Below are 12,895 nucleotides of genomic sequence, written 5' to 3'. Positions count from 1 at the left end.
AACTCTGGCACCTGCACTGTTGCTTGGCCTGGTCTACACCAAATGGTTATATCAGCTGCAGAGGGTCCACCATTGTCACATTTTTTAATCAGTCTGTCAACGCTTCCAGGCATAGCATAAGACACTTTACGAATACTCTCGTCAGATATGTATTGTTTTGTAAACGTGTGCAGTCATAATGTCGACTGCAAAAAAGTCGAAAACAAAAATGTCGAAAAAAAGAAATGTCGAAAAAAAATAGAATGTGTTTTTTTTAATTTGTATATTTTATTGGGTTTGGGTAGTAAAAATAAACGGGGGCTGGGGGGGAACCCCCCAAAGAAAACACATTTGATTTTTTTTTTCGACATTTTTGTATTCTACTTTTTTGAATTCGACATTATCACTATGAACCTTTTGTAATAATGACTTGGTTTCTGACCAGCCTACATTAGGCTTTTTCTCCCCCATCAAGATTTTTCTGATCTTCTTCCTCCTTTTGGGCATGGAATTTTCAAGGAGTCGGCTAATAGAGTTCCCTGGGTGTCAGTGTCTCATTCAGAAGGTATGGGGAGGTGACAGCTGAAGCCTTTTTTCTAAACTGAGGAAGTTGTGCACAGAAGGCAGTACTCTGCAATGTCCCTCAGCCTGGGCAGTGGGAAGGAGACACTGAAGCAATAGCCTACTAATCTCTCACTTTTGAAACACTGGTTAAACAATCATTAACAGGCAGCAGGACAAAGATACAGTCACGCAGGACAGAATCCTGCCCTGTCCTTAGCAATCTTTCCACCATGATCAAGTCAAAGACTCAACTGCTCTTCTCAGATTTTAGATGCCTCACACCTCTAGCAGGATCTAGGGGGAGGGGGGGAGTCAAGATGGATGTCATGGACCAAAGAAAGGTATAATAAATGAAGGAAAGGGAAATGAAAATAATATTCAGACTGCTGGTCTCAGAAGAAGATCTTTTTATAAAAATGTTTGTATTTATTTATAGTGGATGTGGTTACATAGTAGCCTTAAACACCTTATACAAAAGGGAAAAAGAGTACAAAAGGGCAATATACAAAAACTGATCTTAAAAACAGTAGATTACTGATCATTTTTTGCTAAACTGATAACATCTCTTAAAAGAATAAATAGTACTAAACTTAGTAACATAGTGAAATTACATTTCATTAAGTCTTCTCTGTGGGTGCAGCTAGCCTAATAGCCATTAATCTCAACACATGGTACGCCGCTGCCGCTATGACCAATGACTCCACCGCTAAGACATTGCTCCAAAATTGGTCAGTTAACGGCAGACTAAATTGACTATATGCTCTCTCATAGACTCTACCAAGCGCTTCACATTGGGTCAGAACATGTTGGACTGATTCCACATGTGTGAAGCAAAGTCTGCAGATTCTATCTTGATGCAACATACCCACTCAGGCCCCCATAATTTCCAGGACTGGGAACCTCTGTATTCTTAATGAAAGCATACATCTAACAAGGGCCAGGACACAGAGTTTTACTAAAGTATGCCTTAGGGGCTCCAAGGACAAAATCTTGGTGTGTGTATTGGGCACATTTCTGGAGTGTCGCTAAATGAGTCAATGCCCCATCCACATCAAATAACCAAGATTTCTCCAGTATCTTGGCCAGTTTCTAATCAATAAAAAAGAAAGGGCGAACCCTGTTTAAAGGGAAGAAAAACCTTTGGGGGTCAGGAACCTGTAGCAAAAGAGAACATTGAAGGAAATTACCCAGTCTCTAAAACTCAAAATCTAAAGGGATAGTGTCCTCATCAGAGGCTTGCCTAAAATACCCTATCTGAATGGTAAGAGGAAAACAGAGTTATTTAGAGAAACATCGCCCAACAAATAAAGAGATATATCATTCAAACTATTTGATTTACTACACACTTAATACAAATGGTTTAAAAACCGAGGAAGAATACCTCAAAAGAGAAATGATCTGTTAAATTTAAGACAATGTAGTACAAAAAATTGAGTGTGGTTATTACGTGTGTCAGTGCAGTTTTTATAGCACAATCACATTCTGGGAGGTAGCAGAGAACAAATATTAAACAACGACTCTGTCAGGCTGGCTTATAGGTATCTGAAGCCACTTGTGATAGTTGATATATGTTTCGGCGTATGCCAGAAGATCAGGCAATATCACTCTTGACTGTTTGAGCTGGTATGGCCGTCTTCAGGACATGGAGCAGTGTACTAATGGTCTTATTGTAACAAATATTATTTACTTTCATGGAAATGTCAGTTTTCCAACCCACTCTAAAGGGAACAGATAGATAAATACAGATCAGAAAATAAAATACAAATAAAAGAGGGCAGTCAACTCAAAACAAAAATGTGTTAAATAGTGGCCTATATGAACTGCAATTCTCGGGGGGAGGGGTTCCCTGGCTTGAGTAGTAGAGTGATGATAGCATCCCTAGTTGCCATGGGTAACTCCCCCTTTTATTGGACTTCTGTCCAGACGGCGTGCAGTTTGGGGATAAGGAGCTCAGCGAATTCATTGTAGAATTCCGCACTGTCTGTCAGAGCCTGGAACCTTCCCATTAGGTAATGCCTTAATGGCTTCAGATATCTCAGCTGCCATGATCGGGGCTTCTAGTGCCTCTCTAGCAGCGGGTGATAGAAGTGTCATAGGTATACGCGCTAGGTAATGATCGATCTCTGAATCTGTTGCTTTGCTTTGCGGGGAGTACAGATTTTTATAAAAATCATCTAACGTCTTCTCGATTTCTTTCTGTTCCGTGGTCACGGCACCATCAGGTTGTGCAATACACAGAATGCTCGTGGGTCCACGTTCACTTCTCAACATTCGTGTTAGTAACCTGCCAGGACGTTTTCGTTCCCCATAACGACGTGCTGCGGTCCATCAAAATAACGGATCTCGCGATCCACTGCTTCCCTGCTTCCTCCGCCTGGATTTTGATATCTGGATTTTGATATCTAATCCTAGCTGTGGGGTGGGCGATTGGGCATATTGATCTTGTTTGTCAGCGATGTCTCTTTCCCGCCTTGCCAATTCTGTGCAAATGTCTTTCAACACTCCAAATTCGGTAGACATAGCATTGCCTCTAATGCACACTTTAAAGGCCATAGCAGCGATTGAGACAAGACTGAACCTTCATTAAATTCAAAGTATTCTTCTATATGCTGAGCTAATGATGTCCTATAAACCTGATCTCTTGGTGCTGTAGGTTTGAATCTCCATGGGGGTCTGTGTATTTGCATCTCTGGGATCCACAATGATATCTGAATGGGGGAGTGATCAGAATATGTCCTAGGGTGTATTTGTGTGCTGTTGACCCAGCCTACGCTTCATGAGATAGCAGCCATACGTCTATTCTAGAGTGCATATCATGCACCGACGAGTAATATGTATATGCCCATTTAGTGCCATTTAAGGACCGCCATGCATCTCGTAAACCAAGGTCTGACATATGGGTCAGTATCATGCGAGCTGCGCTGGCTAGTGCCCTCGGCTGATCCGATGTGCAGTCAAGATGTGTGTCCAGAATAGTGTTAACATCACCGCCACATATCAGGTGAGCCGACGGGTAACCAGCCAGTTTCCCAAACAGCGTAGAGTAGAAGCCAGGATCGTCTACATTGGGTCCATATATGTTTAGCAGTACCACCTCTCTTTCCTTGAGGGTGCTATGTACCAAGACATACCGGCCCTCCTGGTCAATGTCCATTTTAAGGCATGCAGAGGGGGATATATTTATGTTATGTGTTGAATATGTTGTATAGTAAGTATGTGTTCCCCAGTTGGGGGCGAGTTTCTCTGCCTGATGATGCAGCGAGTTCCCTGGAGGAAGACTATCTTGGGGTTTAGTCTATTAATGTAGGTCATAATGTTCCTCCTTTTTATCAGGGATCCCAACCCTCGCATATTCCAGCTAAGTAACGTACAACTGGCTTTATCTACCTTAGCCATTCTCATATAACCTCTTCTGGAGATGCATACTACTGAGTGTACCTCTAACCATTATCTGTATCTGTGTGTTTTGAACATTAACTCCTCCTTCTCCCATCCCACTACTGATTGAACCCTCGCCGTCTCCCAACCCCTCCCTCATAGTTCCCCAAACTTTAACTATGGAGCCCATCCAGCCCTTTTCCTTCCCATATCTCATTAGATGCACCTGCAACAGGGAGGGAGGGGGTCTGTTGCGACGATCCAGGCCTGTATGTTCAGGTTTTCTCTGGCTGGCTCTGCCTATACTTTTTTCTTGAGCCCATAATGAACATTTGGAAATACACATATAGCATGTATTGCTAAGTGAACTTTCAATTGGTATGAAGTAGTTGCATGCCCACTTAGGGGGGTGGCTATCCCGCATTCAGTGTCACTTCTTCACATAGCAAAGGCCTTTGAATGCGTTATTGTTCAAGTGTTGTCATCATTCAATATTCGATGTGGGGGGCAAGGGTATATTGGCTTCCACAAAACTTGTGCCTCCTCCGGGAATGTAAAGAAATAGTCTTGTTCTGATATTACAATCATAACCTGGCAGGGTAAAGCATATATAGCATGCTACGAGACCGATGCGTTGGTCTCGTAGCAATTTCTTGACTCCAGTAAACGTGCGCCTTTCCTGCTGGACTGCCAGCGTGTAGTCTGGGAATATGAGAATGATATTGGCCTCCCTTCTTAATTCTTGCTTTTCTCTTGCTGCCTTCAGCACCAAGTCTCTGTCTCTATAATTCATCATTCGTGCTATCATGGGTCTGGGGTACGCCCCAGGTTTAGGTCTTGGTGCCAGCAATCTGTGAGCTCGCCCCACGATGAACATGGGTGAGCAACCAGGATCCCCCAGTAGATCTCGTAGTAATTTCTCCACAGCTTTCTCCATATGGCCTTTCAAGGCTTCCTCTGGGACACCAATGATGCGTATATTGTTGCGCTGGGATCTGGCTTCTAAATCCTCGCATTTTATTTTAACGGTTCCTTCGCCATTGTCGTCACTGTATTCCGTAGTTCTTCCAGTGCGTCCTTTGTAGTACTGATCCTGGTCTCTGCCTCCGTGATGCGGCCAGTGGTTTTATCCAATTGATTCTTGATGGACGACACATTTGCTGTTATCCCACCTAGTTTCTCTTTGAGGGAAGAGAAACCTTGTTGCATGGCCGCAAACACTGCCTGTGGAGCCATAGTAGTCATGGGTGTCGCAGGATTTGTTTGCAGTGTCGGTTCCAAAGACATGGAGGGTTCAGGCATCACCCTCGTCACTGTTGTTGTGAATGTTTCAATAGCTCCTTTACCCTTCTTCGGGCCTGGGCCTTTGGGCATCATCTACCACTTTCACTGAGTAGGTATTCGCCTTGCCGTTCCTCACTGCAGTGTAATGCCCAGCACTGGTGTCCTGTTATCTGCTACAGAGCCTCAAGCTCCATGGGTGGGTTACAGTGTTAGCGCTGTAGGCCTAGCGTTTCGCAATGCTTGAAGGTGCGAGAAGCGCTATATGTACCCAGATTGCGCCTAAATCTGTAATTTCTTTTTGCTATCCATATTTGCCTATCCTTTTCGTTGAAAGCCCCGTAGGGTAAGGGGTCAAACCACCACCTCAGCAGTGCAGCATGCAGTATGTGTGTGAGAAGTATGTCACTGGGGGTCACTCCTTATAAGTTCTGTTCGTACTGTGAGAGCATCACGTTGCCTGTACCTGTTTGTGAGTGCCCACCGGTGGCCGCAGGGTCACCTCTGTCTTGACCTTTCTTGAGAGTGTAACTAAAATTACGCTGGAGAGGGGCTTTGCCTGAGGCCTTTTATCCCACCTGAGGCAGGGATGTCAATTATAGGTGCCTAGCTTGCTGGTACGTATGCTGAATCCCTCGAAATGAATGTTCAGGAGCTCAGAAGAGCTTTGATGGCTTATGGCTGTGATCTCCACCTTTTAGCAATTGCCCATCTTATGGTTATATTTTGGGTTAGGTAGTAAGGCCTCAGCGGAGCTCGGTCGTGAGTCAGTTGTTTTTCGGCTATGTAGCCCCAATACAGTACACAGCAATGTATTACGGGAAGGGGGCAGGCGGAACAACTTTTTTAGCGCACCCGTATGCGTTGTTCCAAGAGTTCAACCCTACTTGCGTATTGCAGACTTCTAGCAAAAGTGACACCTGGTAGTAATCTTTGTTCAGCGGTGTCCGTAAACTGGTGCTGTTCGGGTTTCGTGCCTTCCTCTATGTGGGCTGCGACGCAATAATACGTCCCATTCACATATCCGCATCGGGCAGGATTCTTCCGCCACAGCCTCCCTGTTTCATGGGGACTGCACGATCCTTGATCGCTGGTCATTTCCTTAGGGCTGGGGGGTGGGTGGTTTCCAACTATGCAGGCAACGCTCGCTTGCTAGTTCACAACATCCTCTGTGGTCCGCCCGCCCTCCTTACCATTATTGCAGCAGTCGATGAATCTGAATCCATTATTTCCAGAGTCTGCACATTTGTGGCCATCTTGGACAATTCCATAGAGTCCGCAGACGGTGTGACTGCAGGTTAAATAAGCGATTTTATCTTTGATTGTGTGGGTACATCCATAAGCGCTGGCAATGCTGAGATCTTTATTCTTTGCAGTACTGTTCTTAACAAAGATGTATTCATTGCCGGGCTTCTGCCCCGCTTCCCACTTGTCCTCATTACTCTTTTTTACAATTGCTCAGCAAGATCTTTGGATTTACTTAAAAAATGGTCAATAGCTGATGGGCTTATTAGTGGTTTCCCTTGACAAAAACAGCTCAACCATATGTGGCAAGTTGAGAGAAAAAGCCCCAAGTAAGCTCGCTGCTGTCTTTATACTAGGGATAAGGAGCTGTTCACTCCCATTAGCCTGCAAGTCACGGTGAAATTATCAGGGAAATCAAAGGCAAGAAGGAAACAGGATCGCCTTACCATCCATCCAATGATACACACGCGCTGCACTGCATCCCAGTCCAGGGAAAGCAGGGTCCCTGTCCCTCTTCCCCTCTGTCCCACGGACCACTTTCATCCACTTCCCCAGTTCCCTGCACACGCTTCGTGCCGGAAGTGAGGTTTTATGGTGAAAGACAGCAACTTCCTTGTTGTGTGTTGCTCGGTGCTCAGGGCCCACTGCCAGTCCTTAAAGGGGCAGCGTGGGGAGAAAATGTGCCAGCTATAGTCACCAATGATGTGGGCACCTTCACAGCTTACAAGAACCAAAAGTACTTGCAGGTACCACAGGCCACTTTCACCCACTTCCAGAAGAAGATCAGTTGTGTATGGTGTATGTTTTGTGTACGTGTTGCATGTGGGTGTGCATATGTGTGTGTGGCTTGCAAGTTCCAGGGAAACACGGCTGGAATACACAAAGCAAAGATTCAATTGATAGTGGGCATGCAGGCACTTGGAGGGTCCTCATGGTCTTACTTGCAAACCACTTCTGTCCACCTGCCCCCTAAAATTTGAGGATGCTGCGGTCCACCCCTGCTCGGAGTACAACTTTTTGCTAAACCAGGTGGAACTGTGATATCAGATTGCTGATGTCTACTGTGGCGTTATGTACCCGTTCCATAGGCATCACGGGGGTAACGCCTGGGGCCCGAGTTAATGGCCCAAGCAAACGGGTACATAAGGCCATTAGCACCTGTCCCAGCCACAGGATGAGACTAATTTACAGTATTTAAATACTGTTCCAAGATGAGCCCCTCTTCGCTTTCCATGGCGGTCGGAAGCAGAGTGGAAGGTGTGACTGCACCCGAAATAAGGTAAATGGGGTGGGGGAATACAAAAATAAATACTTAAGGGGACGTAGGGTGGGGGGAAGATGGAGGCGGGGGAGCCAGCAAATCAGGTGGCATGGAATGCAGGCTTTCACTGGCGGTTCAAGCCTGCGTGCCTAGCAATCTGACTGGCTGGCTCCTGCCGCCAGGGTGCTAATGGAGAACCTTGACATGCTTCTACCGTGGGAAGCTTGCACTCCTGCTGCTCAGCAATGGCGTCGCTAGGAGGGGTGCTGGGGGGGCCAGGGCCCACCCTGTGAAACTCTGTGCACCCCTTGCGCCCCCCCTACCTAAGACGAGCAGTGACCATGTTCTCCCCCTACTTTTGTCTTTGGCCCCCTCTGTGACCCTCCTAAATTTCATTCCTTGCGACGCCACTGCTACTCAGGGAAGCTTGCACTGATAATGTGCAGAATATTTTGCCCTGGAACACCACTGAGAAGCTTGCCCAGTTACTATCTAGGAATACCTTCTTTGCAACTTCTTGTGGAACGTTAATCTATCAGCCCAGAAGTAAGCATGTTCTCCTGCAGCCCAGGGTGAGCTTGGTGTGTGTGCATTTCCGGGGAATGGGTACTGAAATTTCCCGCGGAACAACAACTTGCATAACTGGTACAATATTGGAACAGAAAAAGCACCTTAATGCACAGAAAGGAATGTTTCCGAATGTTCCCACAACAGAGGCCCTTATCAGTGTATTCGATTGCTTTAGTGTTATTGGCCAAATAACGCTGGGTCACAAGGAGGGTAGGGAAGATAAGCAGAGGCTGAGCAAGGTTCTTAGGAAGAAAGGACAATCCAAGATTGCACACTGCCAACTTTCAGTCCTGGCAAGTCTTTCCTAGAAATTGTGATCCGTCAGCAAATTCAGTAAAACGCACCAGAGTTATGATGTGCTCTAATCAGATGGCAACTCTTGGATGGGAGGCTAGAGGAAAGAAAGATCAGCCAGGGATCAATAAATGCTATTGGCGGAGAGAGACAAATAAACACTTCCTCGTAGCCACGTGGTTTGTGCCACACACCCAATGCATCCTCCAACACAGTTCAATGAGCACAAAGAAAACACTACAGGTATAAGGAATTGAGTCAGAGATTATGTTTTAACTGGGCTTTAAAAAGAGCTGCCATAACCAGGCCTTGTACTAAAAAATATTGCTTAAACCATTTGCGTTATGTCCCATAACCCGATGGAAGCCCATCTAACGGGATAATTGTTTGCAGGTATTTCAATACTCTACCCTGCCATGTAAGAGTCACATGCCCCCCTTCCCAAGCTTGCCCTGACATATGAGCTGCTGTCCGCAATGTGGTGTGGTTGTTCTTGCCAGGTCCGTGCACTCTGGGTAGCCAGACAAGCGACTACTCACTTACCGGTGTCAGAGGTACATTTTATTGACCTTAACGTGTGTAAAATGTCTGAAGCCCATGGTCCTGGTTTGCCCATGCCTTTAGGTGCTTTAGATACTTTGCACCCGTTAAGGTTATGCCTTTATTTGTTATGAGGAAGTAGACAGAGTGGTTCAGATTTGAAGTGAATAATATTGACACAGTGTCGAATACATGCGCTGATGTCTGTTTTTCGCTGGACAATAATTATGAATTAAAAGTATTCTGACTACAGCTGAAAATAATTGCATGTCTTTTATTGCATCTATTTCTACTGCTTTTTATGAGAACGGTTGTTGAGTTGACACGACAATGGTGTGAGCGTGCAGCTCTCTGAGAGCATGTTCAGGGATATTTGTACATGCCCAAACCCACCTAGGTCAGAAGAGATGTTAATTAACTGGAATGCCAGAGATAGCAGAAGTGGCATCGCATGCATGATGACATTATGGGAAGTGACATTGCATGCATGATGACATTATGGGAAGTGACATTGCATGCATGATGACATTATGGGAAGTGGCATCACATGCATGATGACATTATGGGAAGTGGCATCACATGCCTTTGACTTCATTGATATCACATGTCATTTGACTTTGGCATTCAAGATATCAGTGTAAATGAAAAAATATTAAATTTCAAGCAAACTTTTTTGGCTAGGACTTTATTATCTCAAATTCTGTATTAACCAGCTTATTTCATGGCCACATAAAGTAGCATTTTGGAAGATAAAATTATAGACAACACAGATGAAACATCTCCCCACCTCACCCACCCGTACCTAGGCCACACAACCTATCTATAGGTCACCTTGATTCTGCCTCCCACTTAAAGCACTGCAAATCATCCTTAACTTAGGATCTATTTATGATCCCTCTACAATATAGGCTGCTCAGTTATAAATATATTTCAGATTTCTTCATGCATAAATAATCCCTGAAAAATTCTCAGAGAGCCGCTTCCTCGCAACATTGCGTTGACAGTTCAACTCAACAACTGTTTTCCAAAAGCAGCAGAAATAGATCCAATAACATATATCACATTATTTTCTGCTGTGGTCAGAATCCTTTTTTTTCTCCATAATTTGAGTTCAGAGAACAAAAAAAACACTAACTAGAGCTCCCCTCACTGATAGGGTTTGGGGGCCTGGCAATTGCTTGGTCTCAACTTCTTGTTCAGTGAAGTTTTTGTCAGCTGCTATTTTTACCTTCATTGCCAGGGTTTTTCTACCTGAATATCACATTCATCAGTAGGATATTTCTGGATGCAGATTTGTGTCCTTCCAATGTTTCTGCTGTGGTTGTGTGTATTATTTCTTGCTTTACTCCAGTTTTATGGGCATTTGGGCATGTTTTTTCAGCCTCTGATGCGATGCACACATTTTTTATGCATTGTCATGCATCTACCACTAGTTGTTCTAATGTTTGCTTGGCACATTTGACGTGATGTGCTCATTTCTCTGGCACAACATCATGCATCTGTCATCAATAACACCAATATAAGGCACATGTGACGCAATGCACCATGAACATGTGCACTGTGGGGTTCAAATGCTGCCCCAAGTAAATAAACGGAAACTACATTTGGCAAAGTTTGGCCTAAAAGTGGAGAGCATTGAACACATTGTGGGCTGAAAAGCTGAGAGGCCAGCATGACAATTTCAACACTATCAAGGTGTGAGTGAATTCAAAAGGAATAGGCTAAAAACAGCCTGAACACAACTTTCTAATAGCAGAGAGAGACCCTGGAAATGTATGAACTTCTGCAAGTGAAACAAGGAACACGTGAAAAATTAAACTAGACTGCAGAAGGTAATTGAAAGGCACCATGTAATGGAAATAGGCAGGCTTGTCACATGTAAAGAAAATGCAACAGATTGAAAAGCAAGTTGTTCTATTCTTCAGAGCACTGAAGGGTTGTGTGAGTGCTCAAGACGTTTCCCCTGAAAGATAAAAACAGTGACCTTACACCTACGATTTTCAGAAAATCTGCAAAGGACTTTGAAGCCACAACATTTCCCAGGAAGGACATTATGGTGGGTTGCTGCCAGCAACTGTTAAAACAAAAGGTAGCCCTTAATGGGGTGGCCTTTCTATAATGCTGGAATTAAAACTCAAATTTGTGGTCCCCCTCCCTGAGCTGAAGACATTTGATGGATATCAGCAGGTGCTTTATGAGTCAAGGGTGGATATGTCTTCATCTGCTTCAGGAGATTAGCAGACCCATGGCCCAGTATTTGACTTGGCAAGAATGTTAATGGATTTATACAAGCCTAGGTCAGAAAAGGAGATCAGGCCAAGGCTAAATGTGAGGTTTCTCAGATATCATTGAACAGATTATGGGATCACCTTTCTGTTGACACCACTACCCTAAAAATTGGAAAATAAAGTTATATGCTGAAATGTGATGATAGAATTCCTGAAAATGTTACAAAACAGAGATTTAGAGAGATGATAGCTTAATAAATTAACTTGATAATTTAGAGTTCTTTATAGAACATGTTGGGCCTCATTACGACCCTGGCGCTCCCCCAATGAAGAAGACTGGTACGGGACCGGCCCCCTTCATTACGGGAGCACCGATTACAAGCTTCCCATTGCAGGACCCGGATTGTATGCCTGGTAAAACCAGGCGTGCTTTCCGGGTCCCGCGAGGAAACAACGGGCCAGTTGTAATCTGCCCGTTGTTACCTCCATCCCCATTCGCATTGAGCCCTATGGGGGTTCAAGTGGGAATGGGGAATGGTTCCTGCAAGGAGGAATTACCGGGTCCTCCAATGTTGGATTGACCCGGTTATTCCTCATTGCAGGAACCCGGTAAATGAGCCCATTTGGTGGCAGCCATGGAGCTAGTAGCTAGTAGCTCCATGGCTACCGCCAAACTCATAATGAGGGCCGTTGTGTTGATAACTGTTATATAATTTAATAACTAATGAAAATGGACCATTCAACCCTCCAACCTCATGCTAACACTGGACTTATTTCAATAAGTGCAGCATGATGAGAAGAATTCAAAAACATATGCATTGTTAGGTTATTTAGAAATTAGAGAAAGTTGTCACATTGTCACTTTAAAAGGTATAACAGAAGTGTTACAAAAATGCAATTTCCAAAGGGCAGAGTTATGAGTCCATAGGGATGATATTCATTAACTTCAGGAACCAATCATGGCAAAGGGAGGACCACAGATGTCCAATCCAAATCAAAAGCAAATAAGCTGGCACATCCTAATTTTAAGAATTTGTGGTGTAGTTTAGATTTTATATGGTGTCACACAAATTGAATCAGGGAGAGGTGCATGATATCATCTGAGTGGGACTACTGGAAAATTGCTGGAAAAATAACACTAAAACAACTTAAGAGAGGCAAAGGGTAAGTAAGGATGCTGGGATTGTACCCTTATATAGACCACAAAGCATTCAAAAAGGATGCCAACACCACAATACTGTTTTCCAGGAACATACGATATTGTGCACCTCAATTTATTACAAGAACATTCCAAACATTGTTCTCATTCAGAGTGACCTATACTCCTAGTGGATATCACCAACTATAGAAAATCATGTTCTTAAGATATCCAATTTCATTCACTTCACAACCTATTATAAGAAAACTATATTCAATTGTCATTTTTAAAAAAACATATAAAACAATATCAATTACATTTAAAAAACACATGTTTGTTAAAGTGACTAGTGCAGTACAATAAGAAATACAATTCTTTTCAAAAGATTATTTCATAACGAGTACATACGTAGGGTTT

The sequence above is a fragment of the Ambystoma mexicanum genome, chromosome 8, assembly GCF_040938575.1.
Source record: "Ambystoma mexicanum isolate Mex_15411 chromosome 8, UKY_AmexF1_1, whole genome shotgun sequence".
Lineage (NCBI taxonomy): Eukaryota > Metazoa > Chordata > Amphibia > Caudata > Ambystomatidae > Ambystoma > Ambystoma mexicanum.
Note: the sequence above shows the minus strand (reverse complement) of the source record.